This window comes from Bufo gargarizans, chromosome 3 (genome assembly GCF_014858855.1).
Source record: "Bufo gargarizans isolate SCDJY-AF-19 chromosome 3, ASM1485885v1, whole genome shotgun sequence".
Taxonomy (NCBI): Eukaryota; Metazoa; Chordata; class Amphibia; order Anura; family Bufonidae; genus Bufo; species Bufo gargarizans.
Genome location: NC_058082.1, coordinates 530,821,772 through 530,849,569, shown reverse-complemented (window position 1 = coordinate 530,849,569; position 27,798 = coordinate 530,821,772).

The window sequence follows — 27,798 nt, the reverse complement described above, 5'->3', positions numbered from 1 at the left end:
GCAAACTACCCGTGTCCTGTCATCAGCACACTGCCTGAAGACCTGCCACACCAGGGAACTCCTTTGTGCTGGGTTTAGTGTGCTATGTCTCTTGGCGCATTGGGCAGTAGCATAGCAGGCATGCTTGCTGGGGGACGGCCACTCAGCTTTTGTACCCTGCTCGCTCTTTTGCTGTGCAGATGGCACTGCATGATCCCCCACCTATTCCTCCGAACTGCACACGTCACTGGCATGACCTGGATGCCATGTGAGGTCTAGGACCTCATCATCCTCCACATCATCTTCCACCCACTCCTCACCCCTGCCCTCCTGGCCGGTCTGCACACTGCAGAAAGCCACAGCAATTGACACCTGTGTTTATTCATCATCATCAGAGATGTGCTGCGGTGATTCTCCCACGTGCTCACACATAAGTGGTTGGGAATCAGTGCAGTCAGTCTATGTCACTTTTGGGGCAGGGCTAGGTGGATGGCCCACGAAAACCCTGCCAGCAGAGTCATCAAAAAGCATAACTGACTGCTGCATAACTTGGGGCTCAGACTACTTGGCCGATGTGGACCAGATGCCCATGGGCCGCCGGTGCCAACTGTGCGCTTATTCATCATCATCAGAGACGTGCTGCGGTGGTTCTCCCACGTGCTCACACATAAGTGGTTGGGAATCAGTGCAGTCACTCTCTGTCACTTCTAGGGCAGGGCTAGGTGGAAGGCCCACGAAAACCCTGTCAGCAGAGTCATCAAAAAGCATAAGTGACTGCTGAATAACTTGGGGCTCAGACTACTTGGCTGATTTGGACCAGATGCCTATGAGCCGCCAGTGCCAACTGTGCGCTTTCAGCAGTGGACCAGGTGGAAGACAATGTGAAGGAACTGGAGGCACTCTCAGCCATCCAATCTACTACTACATTTACTTGTTCTGGCCTCACCATTCTTAGAGCAGTATTCAGGCCTACAAAATGAGTAGAGCGTCCTGTCGCATGTGTGCACCAGAGGAAGGTATTTCATTTCGGCACGTAGCTGGCAAGGATTGACAACATCTTCTCCCTGCAGCTGAAGCTCAACCACCACCAACACCAGCAGCACCACAAGAACAGCCCCTAGATGATGCTTGTAACGGACCGTTTCAGCAGACAAGGGGTTAAAATCCGTTTAGGCAATATGCCCCTTTCTGAGAGACAGGCACAGCTACTGCAGAACACCAAACTCCCGAACTGGATACAAAATAGCACTCCAAACTGGAACCTCGCGAATAGCTGCTAGCAGACGAACAGGAAAAGCATACAATCAGCTTACACTCCTGGCAATCAGTCTCCAACAGCATACAGGGAATCCCCCCAATAACGAGACAAGGCTCCGTGTTGAGGGTCAAGCAGAGGTCTGACGTGCTGGCACACCCAGCCTGGTTTTTATTAGTTGTTGCAAATACAGGACAGATACAACACATCCCCACAATGCATCATGGTTTCCTCCTCTCTGTCCCGGAGACAACCGAGGGCAATCCAATTATCTCTTAGGACAAATGGAAGTCGCCAATACACATGTGGAGACAACAGGACAGACATCACCATTTAAACACACAATGGGACAATGGAACACACCACCACAAAATCCTCCCCTCTGCCGGTGATGATTATTGAACACAATGGTGAATATAATTATCAAAGGCAGAGAAATACAGTTTTATAAAACATATCACAAGAACCCCAAAACATGCAATAACTCCATAACTAGGGATGAGCGAACTCGAACTGTATAGTTCGGGTTCGTACCGAATTTTGGGGTGTCCGTGACACGGACCCGAACCCGGACATTTTCGTAAAAGTCCGGGTTCGGGTTCGGTGTTCGTCGCTTTCTTGGCGCTTTTGTGACGCTTTCTTGGCGCTTTTTGAAAGGCTGCAAAGCAGCCAATCAACAAGCGTCATACTACTTGCCCCAAGAGGCCATCACAGCCATGCCTACTATTGGCATGGCTGTGATTGGCCAGAGCACCATGTGACCCAGCCTCTATTTAAGCTGGAGTCACATAGCGCCGCCCGTCACTCTGCTCTGATTAGCGTAGGGAGAGGTTGCGGCTGCGACAGTAGGGCGAGATTAGGCAGATTAACTCCTCCAAAGGACTTGATTAACTGATCGATCTGCAGCTGTGGATCATTGAGCTGCTGATCCTCAATTGCTCACTGTTTTTAGGCTGCACAGACCGTTTGTCAGTCTCATTTTTCTGGGGTGATCGGCGGCCATTTTGTGTCTTGTGGTGCGCCAGCACAAGCTGCGACCAAGTGCATTTAACCCTCAATGGTGTGGTTGTTTTTTGGCTAAAGCCTACATCAGGGTGAAGCTGTCACACCAAGTGCATTTAACCAGCAATAGTCTGTTTATTTTTTGGCCATATCCCAGTCTAATTCTGTCACTAAATCCATACCGGTCACCCAGCGCCTAAATACTAGGCCTCAAATTTATATCCAGCTAAATCTGTCCCTAGTGCTGTAGCTGGGCGAGTTATTTAGTGTCCGTTCAAGCACATTTCTTGTTCTGGGTTGAAATACAATTCCCAATTTAGCAATTTCATAATTTAGTGGTTCCTGCTATATCAGAGCTATTTGAAATCTATCCCAAAAAGGGTATATAATATTGAAGGTGCACATTGGGTCATTCAGAATAACTTCACACACACCCGCTACTGTGTATTTCCAAGTCTAATTCTGTCACTAAATCCATACCGGTGACCCAGCGCCTAAATACTAGGCCTCAAATTTAAATCCCTCTAAATCTCTCGTTACCCACCGCTGTACTGTTGTTGCTGGGCAAGATATTTAGTGTCCGTCAAAGCACATTTTTTGTTCTGGGTTGAAGTACAATTCCCAATTTAGCAATTTCATAATTTAGTGGTTTCTGCTATATCAGAGCTATTTGAAATCTATCCCTAAAAGGGTATATAATATTGAAGGTGCACATAGGGTCATTCAGAATAACTTCACACACACGCTTCTGTGCATTTCCAAGTCTAATTCTGTCACTAAATCCATACCGGTGACCCAGCGCCTAAATACTAGGCCTCAAATTTAAATCCCTCTAAATCTCTCGTTACCCACCGCTGTACTGTTGTTGCTGGGCAAGATATTTAGTGTCCGTCAAAGCACATTTTTTGTTCTGGGTTGAAGTACAATTCCCAATTTAGCAATTTCATAATTTAGTGGTTTCTGCTATATCAGAGCTATTTGAAATCTATCCCTAAAAGGGTATATAATATTGAAGGTGCACATAGGGTCATTCAGAATAACTTCACACACACGCTTCTGTGCATTTCCAAGTCTAATTCTGTCACTAAATCCATACCGGTGACCCAGCGCCTAAATACTAGGCCTCAAATTTAAATCCCTCTAAATCTCTCGTTACCCACCGCTGTACTGTTGTTGCTGGGCAAGATATTTAGTGTCCGTCAAAGCACATTTTTTGTTCTGGGTTGAAGTACAATTCCCAATTTAGCAATTTCATAATTTAGTGGTTTCTGCTATATCAGAGCTATTTGAAATCTATCCCTAAAAGGGTATATAATATTGAAGGTGCACATAGGGTCATTCAGAATAACTTCACACACACGCTTCTGTGCATTTCCAAGTCTAATTCTGTCACTAAATCCATACCGGTGACCCAGCGCCTAAATACTAGGCCTCAAATTTAAATCCCTCTAAATCTCTCGTTACCCACCGCTGTACTGTTGTTGCTGGGCAAGATATTTAGTGTCCGTCAAAGCACATTTTTTGTTCTGGGTTGAAGTACAATTCCCAATTTAGCAATTTCATAATTTAGTGGTTCCTGCTATATCAGAGCTATTTGAAATCTATCCCTAAAAGGGTATATAATATTGAAGGTGCACATAGGGTCATTCAGAATAACTTCACACACACGCTTCTGTGCATTTCCAAGTCTAATTCTGTCACTAAATCCATACCGGTGACCCAGCGCCTAAATACTAGGCCTCAAATTTAAATCCCTCTAAATCTCTCGTTACCCACCGCTGTACTGTTGTTGCTGGGCAAGATATTTAGTGTCCGTCAAAGCACATTTTTTGTTCTGGGTTGAAGTACAATTCCCAATTTAGCAATTTCATAATTTAGTGGTTTCTGCTATATCAGAGCTATTTGAAATCTATCCCTAAAAGGGTATATAATATTGAAGGTGCACATAGGGTCATTCAGAATAACTTCACACACACGCTTCTGTGCATTTCCAAGTCTAATTCTGTCACTAAATCCATACCGGTGACCCAGCGCCTAAATACTAGGCCTCAAATTTAAATCCCTCTAAATCTCTCGTTACCCACCGCTGTACTGTTGTTGCTGGGCAAGATATTTAGTGTCCGTCAAAGCACATTTTTTGTTCTGGGTTGAAGTACAATTCCCAATTTAGCAATTTCATAATTTAGTGGTTTCTGCTATATCAGAGCTATTTGAAATCTATCCCTAAAAGGGTATATAATATTGAAGGTGCACATAGGGTCATTCAGAATAACTTCACACACACGCTTCTGTGCATTTCCAAGTCTAATTCTGTCACTAAATCCATACCGGTGACCCAGCGCCTAAATACTAGGCCTCAAATTTAAATCCCTCTAAATCTCTCGTTACCCACCGCTGTACTGTTGTTGCTGGGCAAGATATTTAGTGTCCGTCAAAGCACATTTTTTGTTCTGGGTTGAAGTACAATTCCCAATTTAGCAATTTCATAATTTAGTGGTTTCTGCTATATCAGAGCTATTTGAAATCTATCCCTAAAAGGGTATATAATATTGAAGGTGCACATAGGGTCATTCAGAATAACTTCACACACACGCTTCTGTGCATTTCCAAGTCTAATTCTGTCACTAAATCCATACCGGTGACCCAGCGCCTAAATACTAGGCCTCAAATTTAAATCCCTCTAAATCTCTCGTTACCCACCGCTGTACTGTTGTTGCTGGGCAAGATATTTAGTGTCCGTCAAAGCACATTTTTTGTTCTGGGTTGAAGTACAATTCCCAATTTAGCAATTTCATAATTTAGTGGTTTCTGCTATATCAGAGCTATTTGAAATCTATCCCTAAAAGGGTATATAATATTGAAGGTGCACATAGGGTCATTCAGAATAACTTCACACACACGCTTCTGTGCATTTCCAAGTCTAATTCTGTCACTAAATCCATACCGGTGACCCAGCGCCTAAATACTAGGCCTCAAATTTAAATCCCTCTAAATCTCTCGTTACCCACCGCTGTACTGTTGTTGCTGGGCAAGATATTTAGTGTCCGTCAAAGCACATTTTTTGTTCTGGGTTGAAGTACAATTCCCAATTTAGCAATTTCATAATTTAGTGGTTTCTGCTATATCAGAGCTATTTGAAATCTATCCCTAAAAGGGTATATAATATTGAAGGTGCACATAGGGTCATTCAGAATAACTTCACACACACGCTTCTGTGCATTTCCAAGTCTAATTCTGTCACTAAATCCATACCGGTGACCCAGCGCCTAAATACTAGGCCTCAAATTTAAATCCCTCTAAATCTCTCGTTACCCACCGCTGTACTGTTGTTGCTGGGCAAGATATTTAGTGTCCGTCAAAGCACATTTTTTGTTCTGGGTTGAAGTACAATTCCCAATTTAGCAATTTCATAATTTAGTGGTTTCTGCTATATCAGAGCTATTTGAAATCTATCCCTAAAAGGGTATATAATATTGAAGGTGCACATAGGGTCATTCAGAATAACTTCACACACACGCTTCTGTGCATTTCCAAGTCTAATTCTGTCACTAAATCCATACCGGTGACCCAGCGCCTAAATACTAGGCCTCAAATTTAAATCCCTCTAAATCTCTCGTTACCCACCGCTGTACTGTTGTTGCTGGGCAAGATATTTAGTGTCCGTCAAAGCACATTTTTTGTTCTGGGTTGAAGTACAATTCCCAATTTAGCAATTTCATAATTTAGTGGTTTCTGCTATATCAGAGCTATTTGAAATCTATCCCTAAAAGGGTATATAATATTGAAGGTGCACATAGGGTCATTCAGAATAACTTCACACACACGCTTCTGTGCATTTCCAAGTCTAATTCTGTCACTAAATCCATACCGGTGACCCAGCGCCTAAATACTAGGCCTCAAATTTAAATCCCTCTAAATCTCTCGTTACCCACCGCTGTACTGTTGTTGCTGGGCAAGATATTTAGTGTCCGTCAAAGCACATTTTTTGTTCTGGGTTGAAGTACAATTCCCAATTTAGCAATTTCATAATTTAGTGGTTTCTGCTATATCAGAGCTATTTGAAATCTATCCCTAAAAGGGTATATAATATTGAAGGTGCACATAGGGTCATTCAGAATAACTTCACACACACGCTTCTGTGCATTTCCAAGTCTAATTCTGTCACTAAATCCATACCGGTGACCCAGCGCCTAAATACTAGGCCTCAAATTTAAATCCCTCTAAATCTCTCGTTACCCACCGCTGTACTGTTGTTGCTGGGCAAGATATTTAGTGTCCGTCAAAGCACATTTTTTGTTCTGGGTTGAAGTACAATTCCCAATTTAGCAATTTCATAATTTAGTGGTTTCTGCTATATCAGAGCTATTTGAAATCTATCCCTAAAAGGGTATATAATATTGAAGGTGCACATAGGGTCATTCAGAATAACTTCACACACACGCTTCTGTGCATTTCCAAGTCTAATTCTGTCACTAAATCCATACCGGTGACCCAGCGCCTAAATACTAGGCCTCAAATTTAAATCCCTCTAAATCTCTCGTTACCCACCGCTGTACTGTTGTTGCTGGGCAAGATATTTAGTGTCCGTCAAAGCACATTTTTTGTTCTGGGTTGAAGTACAATTCCCAATTTAGCAATTTCATAATTTAGTGGTTTCTGCTATATCAGAGCTATTTGAAATCTATCCCTAAAAGGGTATATAATATTGAAGGTGCACATAGGGTCATTCAGAATAACTTCACACACACGCTTCTGTGCATTTCCAAGTCTAATTCTGTCACTAAATCCATACCGGTGACCCAGCGCCTAAATACTAGGCCTCAAATTTAAATCCCTCTAAATCTCTCGTTACCCACCGCTGTACTGTTGTTGCTGGGCAAGATATTTAGTGTCCGTCAAAGCACATTTTTTGTTCTGGGTTGAAGTACAATTCCCAATTTAGCAATTTCATAATTTAGTGGTTTCTGCTATATCAGAGCTATTTGAAATCTATCCCTAAAAGGGTATATAATATTGAAGGTGCACATAGGGTCATTCAGAATAACTTCACACACACGCTTCTGTGCATTTCCAAGTCTAATTCTGTCACTAAATCCATACCGGTGACCCAGCGCCTAAATACTAGGCCTCAAATTTAAATCCCTCTAAATCTCTCGTTACCCACCGCTGTACTGTTGTTGCTGGGCAAGATATTTAGTGTCCGTCAAAGCACATTTTTTGTTCTGGGTTGAAGTACAATTCCCAATTTAGCAATTTCATAATTTAGTGGTTTCTGCTATATCAGAGCTATTTGAAATCTATCCCTAAAAGGGTATATAATATTGAAGGTGCACATAGGGTCATTCAGAATAACTTCACACACACGCTTCTGTGCATTTCCAAGTCTAATTCTGTCACTAAATCCATACCGGTGACCCAGCGCCTAAATACTAGGCCTCAAATTTAAATCCCTCTAAATCTCTCGTTACCCACCGCTGTACTGTTGTTGCTGGGCAAGATATTTAGTGTCCGTCAAAGCACATTTTTTGTTCTGGGTTGAAGTACAATTCCCAATTTAGCAATTTCATAATTTAGTGGTTTCTGCTATATCAGAGCTATTTGAAATCTATCCCTAAAAGGGTATATAATATTGAAGGTGCACATAGGGTCATTCAGAATAACTTCACACACACGCTTCTGTGCATTTCCAAGTCTAATTCTGTCACTAAATCCATACCGGTGACCCAGCGCCTAAATACTAGGCCTCAAATTTAAATCCCTCTAAATCTCTCGTTACCCACCGCTGTACTGTTGTTGCTGGGCAAGATATTTAGTGTCCGTCAAAGCACATTTTTTGTTCTGGGTTGAAGTACAATTCCCAATTTAGCAATTTCATAATTTAGTGGTTTCTGCTATATCAGAGCTATTTGAAATCTATCCCTAAAAGGGTATATAATATTGAAGGTGCACATAGGGTCATTCAGAATAACTTCACACACACGCTTCTGTGCATTTCCAAGTCTAATTCTGTCACTAAATCCATACCGGTGACCCAGCGCCTAAATACTAGGCCTCAAATTTAAATCCCTCTAAATCTCTCGTTACCCACCGCTGTACTGTTGTTGCTGGGCAAGATATTTAGTGTCCGTCAAAGCACATTTTTTGTTCTGGGTTGAAGTACAATTCCCAATTTAGCAATTTCATAATTTAGTGGTTTCTGCTATATCAGAGCTATTTGAAATCTATCCCTAAAAGGGTATATAATATTGAAGGTGCACATAGGGTCATTCAGAATAACTTCACACACACGCTTCTGTGCATTTCCAAGTCTAATTCTGTCACTAAATCCATACCGGTGACCCAGCGCCTAAATACTAGGCCTCAAATTTAAATCCCTCTAAATCTCTCGTTACCCACCGCTGTACTGTTGTTGCTGGGCAAGATATTTAGTGTCCGTCAAAGCACATTTTTTGTTCTGGGTTGAAGTACAATTCCCAATTTAGCAATTTCATAATTTAGTGGTTTCTGCTATATCAGAGCTATTTGAAATCTATCCCTAAAAGGGTATATAATATTGAAGGTGCACATAGGGTCATTCAGAATAACTTCACACACACGCTTCTGTGCATTTCCAAGTCTAATTCTGTCACTAAATCCATACCGGTGACCCAGCGCCTAAATACTAGGCCTCAAATTTAAATCCCTCTAAATCTCTCGTTACCCACCGCTGTACTGTTGTTGCTGGGCAAGATATTTAGTGTCCGTCAAAGCACATTTTTTGTTCTGGGTTGAAGTACAATTCCCAATTTAGCAATTTCATAATTTAGTGGTTTCTGCTATATCAGAGCTATTTGAAATCTATCCCTAAAAGGGTATATAATATTGAAGGTGCACATAGGGTCATTCAGAATAACTTCACACACACGCTTCTGTGCATTTCCAAGTCTAATTCTGTCACTAAATCCATACCGGTGACCCAGCGCCTAAATACTAGGCCTCAAATTTAAATCCCTCTAAATCTCTCGTTACCCACCGCTGTACTGTTGTTGCTGGGCAAGATATTTAGTGTCCGTCAAAGCACATTTTTTGTTCTGGGTTGAAGTACAATTCCCAATTTAGCAATTTCATAATTTAGTGGTTTCTGCTATATCAGAGCTATTTGAAATCTATCCCTAAAAGGGTATATAATATTGAAGGTGCACATAGGGTCATTCAGAATAACTTCACACACACGCTTCTGTGCATTTCCAAGTCTAATTCTGTCACTAAATCCATACCGGTGACCCAGCGCCTAAATACTAGGCCTCAAATTTAAATCCCTCTAAATCTCTCGTTACCCACCGCTGTACTGTTGTTGCTGGGCAAGATATTTAGTGTCCGTCAAAGCACATTTTTTGTTCTGGGTTGAAGTACAATTCCCAATTTAGCAATTTCATAATTTAGTGGTTTCTGCTATATCAGAGCTATTTGAAATCTATCCCTAAAAGGGTATATAATATTGAAGGTGCACATAGGGTCATTCAGAATAACTTCACACACACGCTTCTGTGCATTTCCAAGTCTAATTCTGTCACTAAATCCATACCGGTGACCCAGCGCCTAAATACTAGGCCTCAAATTTAAATCCCTCTAAATCTCTCGTTACCCACCGCTGTACTGTTGTTGCTGGGCAAGATATTTAGTGTCCGTCAAAGCACATTTTTTGTTCTGGGTTGAAGTACAATTCCCAATTTAGCAATTTCATAATTTAGTGGTTTCTGCTATATCAGAGCTATTTGAAATCTATCCCTAAAAGGGTATATAATATTGAAGGTGCACATAGGGTCATTCAGAATAACTTCACACACACGCTTCTGTGCATTTCCAAGTCTAATTCTGTCACTAAATCCATACCGGTGACCCAGCGCCTAAATACTAGGCCTCAAATTTAAATCCCTCTAAATCTCTCGTTACCCACCGCTGTACTGTTGTTGCTGGGCAAGATATTTAGTGTCCGTCAAAGCACATTTTTTGTTCTGGGTTGAAGTACAATTCCCAATTTAGCAATTTCATAATTTAGTGGTTTCTGCTATATCAGAGCTATTTGAAATCTATCCCTAAAAGGGTATATAATATTGAAGGTGCACATAGGGTCATTCAGAATAACTTCACACACACGCTTCTGTGCATTTCCAAGTCTAATTCTGTCACTAAATCCATACCGGTGACCCAGCGCCTAAATACTAGGCCTCAAATTTAAATCCCTCTAAATCTCTCGTTACCACCGCTGTACTGTTGTTGCTGGGCAAGATATTTAGTGTCCGTCAAAGCACATTTTTTGTTCTGGGTTGAAGTACAATTCCCAATTTAGCAATTTCATAATTTAGTGGTTTCTGCTATATCAGAGCTATTTGAAATCTATCCCTAAAAGGGTATATAATATTGAAGGTGCACATAGGGTCATTCAGAATAACTTCACACACACGCTTCTGTGCATTTCCAAGTCTAATTCTGTCACTAAATCCATACCGGTGACCCAGCGCCTAAATACTAGGCCTCAAATTTAAATCCCTCTAAATCTCTCGTTACCCACCGCTGTACTGTTGTTGCTGGGCAAGATATTTAGTGTCCGTCAAAGCACATTTTTTGTTCTGGGTTGAAGTACAATTCCCAATTTAGCAATTTCATAATTTAGTGGTTTCTGCTATATCAGAGCTATTTGAAATCTATCCCTAAAAGGGTATATAATATTGAAGGTGCACATAGGGTCATTCAGAATAACTTCACACACACGCTTCTGTGCATTTCCAAGTCTAATTCTGTCACTAAATCCATACCGGTGACCCAGCGCCTAAATACTAGGCCTCAAATTTAAATCCCTCTAAATCTCTCGTTACCCACCGCTGTACTGTTGTTGCTGGGCAAGATATTTAGTGTCCGTCAAAGCACATTTTTTGTTCTGGGTTGAAGTACAATTCCCAATTTAGCAATTTCATAATTTAGTCGGTTCTGCTATATCAGAGCTATTTGAAATCTATCCCTAAAAGGGTATATAATATTGAAGGTGCACATTGGGTCATTCAGAATAACTTCACACACACGCTTCTGTGCATTTCCAAGTCTAATTCTGTCACTAAATCCATACCGGTGACCCAGCGCCTAAATACTAGGCCTCAAATTTAAATCCCTCTAAATCTCTCGTTACCCACCGCTGTACTGTTGTTGCTGGGCAAGATATTTAGTGTCCGTCAAAGCACATTTTTTGTTCTGGGTTGAAGTACAATTCCCAATTTAGCAATTTCATAATTTAGTGGTTCCTGCTATATCAGAGCTATTTGAAATCTATCCCAAAAAGGGTATATAATATTCAAGGTGCACATTGGGTCATTCAGAATAACTTCACACACACGCTTCTGTGCATTTCCAAGTCTAATTCTGTCACTAAATCCATACCGGTCACCCAGCGCCTAAATACTAGGCCTCAAATTTATATCCCGCTGAATTTGAATACAATACATTGGGCCAAATAATATATTTGTTGTTGTGGTGAACCATAACAATGAGAAAAACATCTAGTAAGGGACGCGGACGTGGACATGGTCGTGGTGGTGTTAGTGGACCCTCTGGTGCTGGGAGAGGACGTGGCCGTTCTGCCACATCCACACGTCCTAGTGTACCAACTACCTCAGGTCCCAGTAGCCGCCAGAATTTACAGCGATATATGGTGGGGCCCAATGCCGTTCTAAGGATGGTAAGGCCTGAGCAGGTACAGGCATTAGTCAATTGGGTGGCCGACAGTGGATCCAGCACGTTCACATTATCTCCCACCCAGTCTTCTGCAGAAAGCGCACAGATGGCGCCTGAAAACCAACCCCATCAGTCTGTCACATCACCCCCATGCATACCAGGGAAACTGTCTCAGCCTCAAGTTATGCAGCAGTCTCTTATGCTGTTTGAAGACTCCGCTGGCAGGGTTTCCCAAGGGCATCCACCTAGCCCTTCCCCAGCGGTGAAAGACATAGAATGCACTGACGCACAACCACTTATGTTTCCTGATGATGAGGACATGGGAATACCACCTCAGCATGTCTCTGATGATGACGAAACACAGGTGCCAACTGCTGCGTCTTTCTGCAGTGTGCAGACTGAACAGGAGGTCAGGGATCAAGACTGGGTGGAAGACGATGCAGGGGACGATGAGGTCCTAGACCCCACATGGAATGAAGGTCGTGCCACTGACTTTCACAGTTCGGAGGAAGAGGCAGTGGTGAGACCGAGCCAACAGCGTAGCAAAAGAGGGAGCAGTGGGCAAAAGCAGAACACCCGCCGCCAAGAGACTCCGCCTGCTACTGACCGCCGCCATCTGGGACCGAGCACCCCAAAGGCAGCTTCAAGGAGTTCCCTGGCATGGCACTTCTTCAAACAATGTGCTGACGACAAGACCCGAGTGGTTTGCACGCTGTGCCATCAGAGCCTGAAGCGAGGCATTAACGTTCTGAACCTGAGCACAACCTGCATGACCAGGCACCTGCATGCAAAGCATGAACTGCAGTGGAGTAAACACCTTAAAACCAAGGAAGTCACTCAGGCTCCCCCTGCTACCTCTTCTGCTGCTGCCGCCTCGGCCTCTTCCTCCGCCTCTGGAGGAACGTTGGCACCTGCCGCCCAGCAAACAGGGGATGTACCACCAACACCACCACCACCACCTCCGTCACCAAGCGTCTCAACCATGTCACACGCCAGCGTTCAGCTCTCCATCTCACAAACATTTGATAGAAAGCGTAAATTCCCACCTAGCCACCCTCGATCCCTGGCCCTGAATGCCAGCATTTCTAAACTACTGGCCTATGAAATGCTGTCATTTAGGCTGGTGGACACAGACAGCTTCAAACAGCTCATGTCGCTTGCTGTCCCACAGTATGTTGTTCCCAGCCGGCACTACTTCTCCAAGAGAGCCGTGCCTTCCCTGCACAACCAAGTATCCGATAAAATCAAGTGTGCACTGCGCAACGCCATCTGTAGCAAGGTCCACCTAACCACAGATACGTGGACCAGTAAGCACGGCCAGGGACGCTATATCTCCCTAACTGCACACTGGGTAAATGTAGTGGCAGCTGGGCCCCAGGCGGAGAGCTGTTTGGCGCACGTCCTGCCGCCGCCAAGGATCGCAGGGCAACATTCTTTGCCTCCTGTTGCCACCTCCTCCTTCTCGGCTTCCTCCTCCTCTTCTTCCACCTGCTCATCCAGTCAGCCACACACCTTCACCACCAACTTCAGCACAGCCCGGGGTAAACGTCAGCAGGCCATTCTGAAACTCATATGTTTGGGGGACAGGCCCCACACCGCACAGGAGTTGTGGCGGGGTATTGAACAACAGACCGACGAGTGGTTGCTGCCGGTGAGCCTCAAGCCCGGCCTGGTGGTGTGTGATAATGGGCGAAATCTCGTTGCAGCTCTGGGACTAGCCAATTTGACGCACATCCCTTGCTTGGCGCATGTGCTGAATTTGGTGGTGCAGAAGTTCATTCACAACTACCCCGACATGTCAGAGCTGCTGCATAAAGTGCGGGCCGTCTGTTCGCGCTTCCGGCGTTCACATCCTGCCGCTGCTCGCCTGTCTGCGCTACAGCGTAACTTCGGCCTTCCCGCTCACCGCCTCATATGCGACGTGCCCACCAGGTGGAACTCCACCTTGCACATGCTGGACAGACTGTGCGAGCAGCAGCAGGCCATAGTGGAGTTTCAGCTGCAGCACGCACGGGTCAGTCGCACTACAGAACAGCACCACTTCACCACCAATGACTGGGCCTCCATGCGAGACCTGTGTGCCCTGTTGCGCTGTTTCGAGTACTCCACCAACATGGCCAGTGGCGATGACACCGTTATCAGCGTTACAATACCACTTCTATGTCTCCTTGAGAAAACACTTAGGGCGATGATGGAACAGGAGGTGGCCCAGGAGGAGGAGGAGGAGGATGAGGAAGAGGGGTCATTTTTAGCACTTTCAGGCCAGTCTCTTCGAAGTGACTCAGAGGGAGGTTTTTTGCAACAGCAGAGGCCAGGTACAAATGTGGCCAGCCAGGGCCCACTACTGGAGGACGAGGAGGACGAGGATGAGGAGGAGGTGGAGGAGGATGAGGATGAAGCATGGTCACAGCGGGGTGGCACCCAACGCAGCTCGGGTCCATCACTGGTGCGTGGCTGGGGGGAAAGGCAGGACGATGACGATACGCCTCCCACAGAGGACAGCTTGTCCTTACCCCTGGGCAGCCTGGCACACATGAGCGACTACATGCTGCAGTGCCTGCGCAACGACAGCAGAGTTGCCCACATTTTAACCTGTGCGGACTACTGGGTTGCCACCCTGCTGGATCCACGCTACAAAGACAATGTGCCCACCTTACTTCCTGCACTGGAGCGTGATAGGAAGATGCGCGAGTACAAGCGCACGTTGGTAGACGCGCTACTGAGAGCATTCCCAAATGTCACAGGGGAACAAGTGGAAGCCCAAGGCCAAGGCAGAGGAGGAGCAAGAGGTCGCCAAGGCAGCTGTGTCACGGCCAGCTCCTCTGAGGGCAGGGTTAGCATGGCAGAGATGTGGAAAACTTTTGTCAACACGCCACAGCTAACTGCACCACCACCTGATACGCAACGTGTTAGCAGGAGGCAACATTTCACTAACATGGTGGAACAGTACGTGTGCACACCCCTCCACGTACTGACTGATGGTTCGGCCCCATTCAACTTCTGGGTCTCTAAATTGTCCACGTGGCCAGAGCTAGCCTTTTATGCCTTGGAGGTGCTGGCCTGCCCGGCAGCCAGCGTTTTGTCTGAACGTGTATTCAGCACGGCAGGGGGCGTCATTACAGACAAACGCAGCCGCCTGTCTACAGCCAATGTGGACAAGCTGACGTTCATAAAAATGAACCAGGCATGGATCCCACAGGACCTGTCCGTCCCTTGTCCAGATTAGACATTAACTACCTCCCCATAACCATATATTATTGGACTCCAGGGCACTTCCTCATTCAATCCTATTTTTATTTTCATTTTACCATTATATTGCGATGCTACCCAAAGTTGAATGAACCTCTCCTCTGCCTGTGTGCTAGGCCTAAATATATGCCAATGGACTGTTGCAGTGGTGGCTGACATGAAGCCTGATTCTCTGCTATGACATGCAGACTAATTCTCTGCTGACATGAAGCCAGATTGTCTGTTACGGGACCTCTCTCCTCTGCCTGGGTGCTGGGCCTAAATTTATGACAATGGACTGTTGCAGTGGTGGCTGACGTGAAGCCTGATTCTCTGCTATGACATGCAGACTGATTCTCTGCTGACATGAAGCCAGATCCTCTGTTACGGGACCTCTCTCCTCTGCCTGGGTGCTGGGCCTAAATTTATGAAAATTGACTCTTACAGTGGTGGGTGACGTGAAGCCTGATTCTCTGCTATGATATGAAGACTGATTCTCTGCTGACATGAAGCCAGATTGTCTGTTACGGGACCTTTCTCCTCTGCCTGGGTTCTGGGCCTAAATTTATGAAAATTGACTCTTACAGTGGTGGCGGTGGGTGACGTGAAGCCTGATTCTCTGCTATGATATGAAGACTGATTCTCTGCTGACATGAAGCCAGATTGTCTGTTACGGGACCTTTCTCCTCTGCCTGGGTTCTGGGCCTAAATTTATGAAAATTGACTCTTACAGTGGTGGGTGACGTGAAGCCTGATTCTCTGCTATGATATGAAGACTGATTCTCTGCTGACATGAAGCCAGATTCTCTGTTACGGGACCTCTCTCCTCTGCCTGGGTGCTGGGCCTAAATTTATGAAAATGGACTGTTGCAGTGGTGGCTGACGTGAAGCCTGATTCTCTGCTATGACATGCAGACTGATTCTCTGCTGACATGAAGCCAGATTCTCTGTTACGGGACCTCTCTCCTCTGCCTGTGTGTGTGCTGGGCCTAAATATATGCCAATGGACTGTTGCAGTGGTGGCTGACGTGAAGCCTCATTCTCTGCTATGACATGCAGACTAATTCTCTGCTGACATGAAGACAGATTCTCTGTTACGGGACCTCTCTCCTCTGCCTGGGTGCCGGGGCCTAAATATCTGAGAATGGACTGTTCCAGTGGTGGGTGACGGGAAGCCAGATTCTCTGCTATGGAACCTCTCTCCAATTGATTTTGGTTAATTTTTATTTATTTAATTTTTATTTTAATTCATTTCCCTATCCACATTTGTTTGCAGGGGATTTACCTACATGTTGCTGCCTTTTGCAGCCCTCTAGCTCTTTCCTGGGCTGTTTTACAGCCTTTTTAGTGCCGAAAAGTTCGGGTCCCCATTGACTTCAATGGGGTTCGGGTTCGGGACGAAGTTCGGATCGGGTTCGGATCCCGAACCCGAACATTTCCGGGATGTTCGGCCGAACTTCTCGAACCCGAACATCCAGGTGTTCGCTCAACTCTATCCATAACCAATATATCCTCGGAACCGGGGGATCTGGGTGAACCACATATCCAAAATTCACCCACATCCGTTCAGTAGTTTGGAAGATACAGTTTTATGCCAGTTACACTGAAAATATACAAGTTATACAGAAAATAGTCACTAATAAATGTGTCCCCTGTTTGGTAGTTTCAAACTACTGAATGATGTCTCTGTGCACCAAATACAGGCAAGATAGCACCGTGTTGAAAAGTCAGAACAGTGTCTGTGAGTTAAAATGGCCGCTATCTATTGTTCTCACCATGTGCTTCATCCATTGTTCTCACCATGGAAATAGTAAAATCCAAGCAAGCAAGGCAAAGGATGCAATCCAGGGACAGAGGGCTCAGTCCCAAGTGCCTTAAGACCCAATAACTTAAGGGACCATAATCCCAGGGCAGCAGGCTGGCAAACAGCCCCCTCCAAAACACAGTGGCAAGGTTGGTTTCGCCACACATCTCCCCCCCCCCCAGGGAGGACTAACCAGATACCTGACCTCACGCCGGTCGGTACCTGAGTTAGTCTGGCAGGCCACCCACAACCCAATACTGGACCTGTTGAATTTAGTAGCCTGTCTCTGTCCAGTGAATCCACCAAGGTTATATTGGTAGCTGGTACTCCCGGTCTCTGAGTTGCTCCCTGGCTTGGAGTGGAGGTTGCTTTGTGGGCAGGGATCAGCGGGACTCTGCCCTGGTGCCAGCGCTACCATGGAAGAAGCCTGGTTGGAGCCTGGTTGTTGGAGGGGGAGACAGACTGTCTCCCCTATGGCTAAACAGCCCTGTTGCTGGGGGACAGGACTGACTGTCCCTACCCCCTGTGCTGTAAGTGCAGAGACCACTGTACCATCTGCACTGTTGTGGGGCTTACTGTCTCCCCCTGGTGCGTTAAGCTGCCGCTGGGGAGAGGGGGTAACGAGCTCCTCTCCCATACATACTTCCAGCCGCTGGGGAGGGCGACCGACCGCCTCCGCTCCCAATACAGTGTCCTGCTGCTGGGGAAAGGAGACTGGGCTCTCTATTCCCTGTAGGACACTCTGCCGCTGGGGGACAGGACCGACTGTCTCTGCCCCCTGTAACTCCGCCTGCCGCTGGGGAATGGAGACTGGGCTCCCAATTCCCTGTACATTACACGGCCGCTGGGGAATGGAGACTGGGCTCCCAATTCCCAAAAAGTCATGCTGCTGCTGGGGGGCAGGAACAACTACCTCTGCCCCCTGTAACTCAGCCTGCCGCTGGGGAGGGAGGACGTTGCTCTCCTCTCCCTGCATTTCACACTGCCTTCCCGGCATATCACTCTGCTGCTGGGGGGCAGGAACAACTATCTCTGCCCCCTGTAACTCAGCCTGCCACTGGGGAGGGAGGACGCTGCTCTCCTCTCCCTGCACTTCACACTGCCGCTGGGGAATGGAGACTGGGCTCCCTCTGTCCCGCAACTGTAACTTCCGATGGAGGTCCACCCAATGTGGCAGCTGACCGTCACCTTCTGCCCGGTATAGTAGGGTCTTGAACACTAGACTTCTCACGAACTTCACGTATTTCTCAGCTGGATTGGGTCTGAAGAAGTTCAGCCGCAACCACATCATACGGTCAAATTCCTCAACAGGGTATCTGTACTCCACTGCTGGTTCCACCCTGGTGCTTTTAGGGTCGCTGTACTGAGACATGCGTTGCCCTTAAGTTGTAAAATCCAAAGAAATGGTGTCTCCTGTAGCTGTCCTTCTGGCTGTAGGAACAATCCCGCTGCTTGCCACCAATTGTAACGGATTGTTTCAGCAGACAAGGGGTTAAAATCCGTTTAGGCGATATGCCCCTTTCTGAGAGACAGGCACAGCTACTGCAGAACACCAAACTCCCGAACTGGATACAAAATAGCACTCCAAACTGGACCCTCACGAATAGCTGCTAGCAGACAAACAGGAAAAGCATACAATCAGCTTACACTCCTGGCAATCAGTCTCTAACAGCATACAGGGAATCCCCCCAATAACGAGACAAGGCTCCGTGTTGAGGGTCAAGCAGGGGTCTGACGTGCTGGCACACCCAGCCTGGTTTTTATTACAGTTGTTGCAAATACAGGACAGATACAACACATCCCCACAATGCATCATGGTTTCCTCCTCTCTGTCCCGGGACAGACATCACCATTTAAACACACAATGGGACAATGGAACACACCCACACAAAATCCTCCCCTCTGCCGATGATGATTATTGAACACAATGGCGAATATAATTATCAAAGGCAGAGAAATACAGTTTTATAAAACATATCACAAGAACCCCAAAACATGCAATAACCCCATAACCAATATATCCTCGGAACCGGGGGATCTGGGTGAACCACATATCCAAAATTCACCCACATCCGTTCAGTAGTTTGGAAGATACAGTTTTATGCCAGTTACACTGAAAATATACAAGTTATACAGAAAATAGTCACTAATAAATGTGTCCCCTGTTTGGTAGTTTCAAACTACTGAATGATGTCTCTGTGCACCAAATACAGGCAAGATAGCACTGTGTTGAAAAGTCAGAACAGTGTCTGTGAGTTAAAATGGCCGCTATCTATTGTTCTCACCATGTGCTTCATCCATTGTTCTCACCATGGGAATAGTAAAATCCAAGCAAGTAAGGCAAAGGATGCAATCCAGGGACAGAGGGCTCAGTCCCAAGTGCCTTAAAACCCAATAACTTAAGGGACCATAATCCCAGGGCAGCAGGCTGGCAAACAGCCCCCTCCAAAACACTGTAGCGAGGTTGGTTTCGCCACAATGCTCTCTTCATTTTGTTACGGTCACCCACAAACTGGCTGACAGATGAACAATTGTATATCCGTGTCAGTGATGCAAAAGAGGTGTTTAGCACACAAAAAAAATAGTTAGAGCTCACCGACCCAATTAACAGGCTTATTAACTATTATATTTCCCTGTGATTGTGGCAAATGCGGTTTTTGTAAGCACAAAAAACTGGTAGGTCTCACCAATAGTGATGAGCGGGAGGTGCCATATTCGATTTCGCGATATTTTGCGAATATTCGAAAGAATATTCGTGTTATATTCGTCGAAATCGAATATTCGTAATTATTCCAATTATCGCAAATAATATACGAATTATTTTTTTTCGCGTATTGCGATTATTTATCTTGATAGTATAAGGCAACGTTCCTATGCTAATTGACAATGGCTAGGCTAATATGTGTATTTTACGAAATTTCGTGATTTGCTCTAACTTCGTCTCTTAGAATATTACGAATATTCTAAAAGACGAAGTTAGAGCAATATTACGAAATTTCGTAAAATACACATATAGATTGTAATTTAGCTAATATAGTGCTATAATCCCTTTTTTTTCCTCTAATTTTTTTTTGCCTCTTCTGAACTTAAGTTTTGTAAAATATGTACACTATTAAAAAATATTACTATAGCAGTATATTAGCTTAAATACAATCTATGTGTATTTTTACGAAATTTCGTAATATTGCTCTAACTTCGTCTTTTAGAATATTCGTAATATTCTAAAAGACGAAGTTAGAGCAATATTAAGAACATTTGCAAAAGCCGAAATTGCGATGCGAGTAATATAATACGAAATAATCGCATGAAGATTTCAACTTAGCACTGCTATATTCCATATTCTAGCCTAATATGGAATATAGCTGTGCTAAGTTAGCACTGCTATAGTCCATACTAGGCTAGAATATGGAATATAGCAGTGCTAAGTTGAAATCTTCATGCGATTATTTCGTATTATATTACTCGCATCGCAATTTCGGCTTTTGCAAATGTTCTTAATATTGCTCTAACTTCGTCTTTTAGAATATTACGAATATTCTAAAAGACGAAGTTAGAGCAATATTACGAAATTTCTAAAAGACGAAGTTAGAGCAATATTACGAAATTTCGTAAAATACACATAGATTGTATTTAAGCTAATATACTGCTATAGTAATATTTTTTAATAGTGTACATATTTTACAAAACTTAAGTTCAGAAGAGGCAAAAAAAAATTAGAGGAAAAAAAAGCGATTATAGCACTATATAAGCTAAATTACAATCTATATGTGTATTTTACGAAATTTCGTAATATTGCTCTAACTTCGTCTTTTAGAATATTCGTAATATTGCTCTAACTTCGTCTTTCAGAATATTACGAATATTCTAAGAGACGAAGTTAGAGCAATATTAAGAACATTTGCAAAAGTCGAAATTGCGATGCGAGTAATATAACACGAAATAATCGCATGAAGATTTCAACTTAGCACTGCTATATTCCATATTCTAGCCTAATATGGAATATAGCAGTGCTAACTTAGCACAGCTATATTCCATATTAGGCTAGAATATGGAATATAGCAGTGCTAAGTTGAAATCTTCATGCGATTATTTCGTGTTATATTACTCGCATCGCAATTTCAACTATTGCGAAATTTCGTAAAATACACATATAGATTAGATTGTAATTTAGCTAATAGGGAATATAGCAGTAAGTTGAAAACGCCACTGACTGGAGCAGCCAGGAAGCCAGGAATCCAAAGGACAGGTAAGAACAACTTTAGAGAAGTGGGAAAGAAAAAAATATAATAATAAAAAAAAAAAAAGAATATTCGAATTCGCGAATATATAGAACGATATTCTAAATATTCGCGAAATCTCGAAATTGCGATATTCGAGAAAAAAATTTGCAATTTGAATATTCGCGCTCAACACTACTCACCAACCAAATTAACAAGCTGATTAACTATTATATTTCCCTGTGACGGTGGCAAGTACAGTTTTTTCACCCCCAAAAAATAGGTAGGTCTCACAGACCCATTTAAGAGGCTAATTAACTATTACACTCACCTAAAGAATTATTAGGAACACCATACTAATACAGTGTTGGACCCCCTTTTGCCTTCAGAACTGCCTTAATTCTACGTGCCATTGATTCAACAAGGTGGTGATAACATTCTTTAGAAATGTTGGCCCATATTGATAGGATAGCATCTTGCAGTCGATGGAGATTTGAGGGATGCACATCCAGGGCACGAAGCTCCCGTTCCACCACATCCCAAAGATGCTCTATTGGGTTGAGATCTGGTGACTGTGGGGGCCATTTTAGTACAGTGAACTCATTGTCATGTTCAAGAAACCAATTTGAAATGATTCGAGCTTTGTGACATGGTGCATTATCCTGCTGGAAGTAGCCATCAGAGGATGGGTACATGGTGGTCATGAAGGGATAGACATGGTCAAAAACAATGCTCAGGTAGCCCGTGGCATTTAAACGATGGCCAATTGGCACTAAGGGGCCTAAAGTTGCCCAGAAAACATCCCCCACACCATTACACCACCACCACCAGCCTGCACAGTGGTAACAAGGCATGATGGATACATGTTCTCATTCTGTTTACGCCAAATTCGGACTCTACCGTTTGAATGTCTCAACAGAAATCGAGACTCATCAGACCAGGCAACATTTTTCCAGTCTTCAACAGTCCAATTTTGGTGAGCTTGTGCAAATTGTAGCCTCTTTTTCCTATTTGTAGTGGAGATGAGTGGTACCCGGTCGGTCCTTCTGCTGTTGTAGCCCACCTTTCTTTCCCATTCTGACATTCAGTTTGGAGTTCAGGAGAGTGTCTTGACCAGGACCACAACCCTACATGCATTGAAGCAACTGCCATGTGATTCGTTGACTAGATAATCGCATTAATGAGAAATAGAACAGGTGTTCCTAATAATTCTTTAGGTGAGTGTATATTTCCCTGTGACGGTGTCAAGTACAGTTTTTTACCTAAAAAAATTGGTAGGTCTCACAGACCCAATTAAGAGGCTGATTATTATATTTACCTGTGATAATGGCAGATTCAGTTTTTTTAAACACAAAAACTAGATAGGTCTCACCGACCCAATTAAGGGCTCTTTCACACTTGCGTTCTTTTCTTCCGGCATAGAGTTCCGTCGTCCGGCTCTATGCCGGAAGAATCCTGATCAGTTTTATCCTAATGCATTCTGAATGGAGAGAAATCCGTTCAGGATGCATCAGGATGTCTTCAGTTCCGGACCGGAACGTTTTTTGGCTGGAGAAAATACCGCAGCATGCTGCGCTTTTTGCTCCAGCCAAAAATCCTGAAGACTTGCCGTAAGGCCGGATCCGGAATTAATACCCATTGAAAGGCATTAATCCATATCCGGCCTTAAGCTAAACGTCGTTTCGGCGCATTGCCGGATCCGACGTTTAGCTTTTTCGTTTCTCTCTTTTTTTTTTTTTTTTAACAAATCTCTTTTTATTTAAGAAGTTATAAAAATCAGACAGGATGCGAATGACAATATGATGATATCACATTAACATCAGGTATATATCAAGTTGTATTAACGAGATCAGATATGGAGGGGTGATGGGAGGAGGGGAGGAAAGAGGGAGGGGTGGAAAGGTAAAGGAAGGAAAGGATAAGTAAGAGGGGGAGGGGGTACAGTGTATGAATTACATACAACTCCAAAATCAAATGGAATTGAATTGTACGTACTAATATAAACAGAAATAAACAACTCAGCTTATATTATTATTATTATAAGGCAATGTAATAAGGTTACATAAAATTCTTGGGACACTCCAAACCGGTGACTGATCAATGTCCTAGGAATGTTACTCACTCACTCCTGATTATAAACTATCAGTGACAACTGACAAGCTACAGACTGGGCGACACATTACAAGGCAACCCCTCTGTGGTCAGTAAATAATAGACAACATAAATTAACAAACTTACTGGGCATGAAATCGATAACATCCCTCCACCTGGAGAGGAGTAAATCCTGGGTCTGGTGTGGGAATCTCTTACGAGGTCATAGAGTCGCGGAACACTTTCCAAGGACTCCACAAACTTAGAAACTTCGAGTGTGTTCTGGTTGCCCAGCTAGCAAGTTCCTCCATCAGAAAAACTTGGTCAATCTTTTCGAACCAGTCTTTTAGTGAAGGGGGGGAGGTATTAAGCCAATTAACTGGTATTAATAACCTTGCTGATTGAACAAGTAGGGTGGGCAAGTCGAATTTCGAGGGCTTCCATCTCTTGGAAGGGAGCCAAAGAAGGACTGAAAGGGGTGTCAGCTCTATTGTAGTGCCACAGATTTCATAAATTTTTTGTTCAACCTGTTCCCAGTAATTGCGAATCACGGGACAATTCCACATAATATGTCCCAATGTGCCTGTCTGGGACCCGCATCTCCAACATGTGTCATTTTCTGCACAACCCATTCTAAATAGTTTGTGGGGATCATTGTACCACCTAGTGAGGGTTTTAAAAGAGTGTTCCTGCACTTTTATACATCTGGAAAATCCATGAGATCTCAGGAACGTAAGGTCGATCTCCTGTGAAGATAACGAACAATTTAAGTCACTTTCCCAAGCTCTTATAAAGGCTGGAGTACTGTTACCTTTTTTGGGGATCAACCAGTTTTACAAGAGCGACATGCTATGCCTTGGTAGGGAGTTGTGGGAGGACAACTGTTCAAACCAGGATGGGGTGGGTGTGGTATTAAATTTCGTACGAAGAACCTGACATATATTGTCAAATTCAAATTTTGCCAAGAAATCACCTTCTTTTGTGTAATTGTAATCAAAAATAGAGAGTTTCTCTTTCCGTTTTAAATCTGATAACAAATTCAATAAAGCCACCTCCTCTAGAGTATTCCAGAATTGTGGAATATCTGGTGATTCTGGCTTGATGAGGTAAGGTACAAGATTTACTGGCAAACTAACTGGGGGGTCTGAAAGTAGATGCACTTCAGATTGAAGATTACGCATAGTTAGATATATACCTTTAGACAAACCCATGGGAGTATTATTGGGGGTAGTGATTCCCCATAGCCCTGCCTGTTGTTTACTGGACATAAGATCTAGTTCTATATCTGCTCCAATTGTTCGGTATTTGGGTATACAAACTTGTAGCCAGCGTTTCAACTGGATCGCTTTATAATAGTAATGTATATCAGGCAGACCCATTCCTCCATTTGAACGAGTTCTGATTAATTTATCATGTGCTACCCTGGGTTTTTTGTCCTTCCAAAGAAATGAGGCAAATGTTTGTCTGACTTTCTTAAAGTACGAGCTAGGAACATGTATGGGAACCATTTGTAGGAGGTAAGTTAGTTTTGGAACAATATACGTCTGCAGTAAATTCTTTCGTCCGATCCAAGAAACCCAAGGCAAAGCTAATCTTTGGAGTTGTGTTTGTATATTTTTCAGTAGGGGTGTATAGTTCATTCTGAATAGGTTAGAGGGGTCTTTCGTGAGTTCAATTCCTAAGTAAGTGAGGGAGTTTTCGTTCCACTTGAAGGGAGAAGAAGTTTTGAGAAAATGGGCCGTCTGGGGAGGCAAAGCCACCCCCATTGCTACCGATTTTGAGTAATTTATTTTAAAATTAGAGACAGTACCAAAGATGGAAAAGAGATCCAATACGTGGGGGAGTGCTTGTTTAGGATTCGATATTAGTAGCATTAAATCGTCCGCGAAGGCTGCGCATTTATGTTCAGTTTTATTCAGTATTAGGCCACGTATGTTTGGGTTGTCCCTAAATGCCTGAAGAAGTGTTTCCATCACCATTATGAACAGGGAAGGTGACAAGGGGCAGCCCTGTCTTGTGCCGTTGGTAATGGAAAAAGGCTTGGATAGGGTACCGTTCACCCTAACTTTGGCACTAGGGTTATGATAAAGTGACATTATAGCTTTTATAAACGGTTCGGGGACCCCAAATCTGTTTAACGTTCGCTGAGTATATAACCAGCTTACTCGATCGAACGCTTTTTCTGCGTCTGTGCTTAATAATACCAGGGGTTTAGCGTTCTTCTTTATGGTGGCATGTCATCCATGCGCATGGGGCGCTCTGACTTCATTCTGGAGCGCCCCGGGAGCCGCACGGACGGTAAGTATACTGCTCCCCCGCTCCCCACTACTACTATGGCAACCAGGACTTTAATAGCGTCCTGGCTGCCATAGTAACACTGAACGCATTTTGAAGAAGGATCCGTCTTCAAATGCTTTCAGTTCACTTGCTTTTTTCCGGATCCGGCGTGTAATTCCGGCAAGTGGAGTACACGCCGGATCCAGACAACGCAAGTGTGAAAGAGCCCTTACAGGCTGATTAACTATTATATATCCCTGTGATGGTGGCAAGTACAGTTTTTTAAACACAAAAAATAGGTAGGTCCCACCAGTCTAACAGGCTGATTAACTATTATATTTCCCTGTGACAGTGGCAAGTACAGTTTTTTTCCCCACAAACAATAGGTAGGTCTCACCAACCCAATTAACAGGCTGATTATATATTATATGGGTTTGCGACGGTAGCAAATGCCGTTTTTTTTAAACACAAAAACTACGTAGGTCTCACTGACCCAATTAACCGACACACTTTTTAAAAATAATAAAGACCTAACACTCTCCCGGCCTGCAGAAGTGTCCTGTCCCTACAATAGTTAGAGCAAAATGGCGGCACACCGTGTGATCCAGCATTTATGTATGCATGGTCAGATGGTGTGCCAGCCACTCACAGTCATACCAATACTAGGCATGACTGTGATGGCTTCCAAATGCCCACAGCTTTAACGCTTGTCGATTGGCTGTGTTCCAGCCTTTCAACAAGATTTATTTAAACTACGAACAACAAACCCGGACACGGACTTTGGTACCAAAATCTGTGTTCAGCTTCGGTACCCGGACACCAAAATGTCTGATACGGTCCCGAATGTGGTGGTCCAGGTTGGCTGATCACTAGTTACTACCACTGCTGTTGCCCCCACTTCCCCACTCTGTGACTTGGCCGCTATATTGACTTCTCATACTGTTGCCACCCTCACCACTTTGTGACTGGGCCCTTTGTTGACTCCTCATGCTGTTGCCACCCTCACTCATCTGTGATGGGGCCAATATGTTGACTCCTCATGCGGTTGCCACCCTCAGCATTCTGTGACTTGGCCACTATGTTGACTCCTCATGCTGTTGTCACCCGTTCCTACTCTGTGACTGAGCCACCATGTTGACTCCTCGTGCTGTTGCCATCCTCACCACTCTGTCACTAGGCTACTATGTTGACTTCTTATGCGGTTGCCACCCTCACCACTCTGTGACGTGGCCACTAGTGTCCCTGTTTGGCCTTGTTGACATCACCAATTACTTTACCCTTCTTATGATCGGGAAGATGAAGCGAAAAATGAAAAACACAATGGATTCTGTCTTTGGAGCATCCATAAGGCCTCTGTCACACAGTCAGTGTTTTGTATCAGGATTTGCTCATGATTTGGAAGCCATCACATTTTATCTCTATTTTGGACTCACTCCTGATTTTGCCTTACCAACACAGATGATATACTGATGCAAAAAACTGTCCAAATACTGACCGTGTGATAGAGGCCATAAAATTCCTGCATGCAGGGCTTCTTTTCGATCTTAATAAAAACCGATTTCAGAAGGAAATAGCCAAAACTCATGCATATTGAGCATAAAGCCTCTATCACACAGTCAGTATTTTGCATCAGGATTTGCTCATGATTTAGAAGCCAAAAGCAGGAGTGGGTACAAAACACAGAAGAGTCAAGACACGCGAATATTCCAATCAAATGTAATTCTCTGACCAAATACTGACCGTGTGAAGGCGGATGTTTAAAATACAGTATCCGTTTTTTGGGGTTTGTTCTTGTAACGGATCAAAATAGGCAGTGACGTCAACACAAACTTATTTCTGGCACCCTCTCCACTCTGTAATGGGCCCTCTACTTGTATCAGCGTGTAATTGTAGCAATCTATGTGACGTGAAAAAGGAAAGTATTCTTTCACTCTATAGTAAAATCTTGGGCCACTGAATGGTTAAGTCCATTATACCTGACGCTAACATTGACCTGTAAGGCTGAGTTCACACTTCAGTTATTTAATCAATTTTCTTCACTGACCAAGTAAGTGAAGTGTCAACTGATTCTAAGAGTGAAGCCTGTCATACTGACACACAGTAACTGTTTCACTACCACAGCGGACTAGCTATTCATGTTTCTGGAATGCACAGTGATGTACACCGAGATACATGCTCCCTACAGCTGGGAAATAGCTGATTTATAACGGACTTCATTACAAATTAATACAGATCAAATC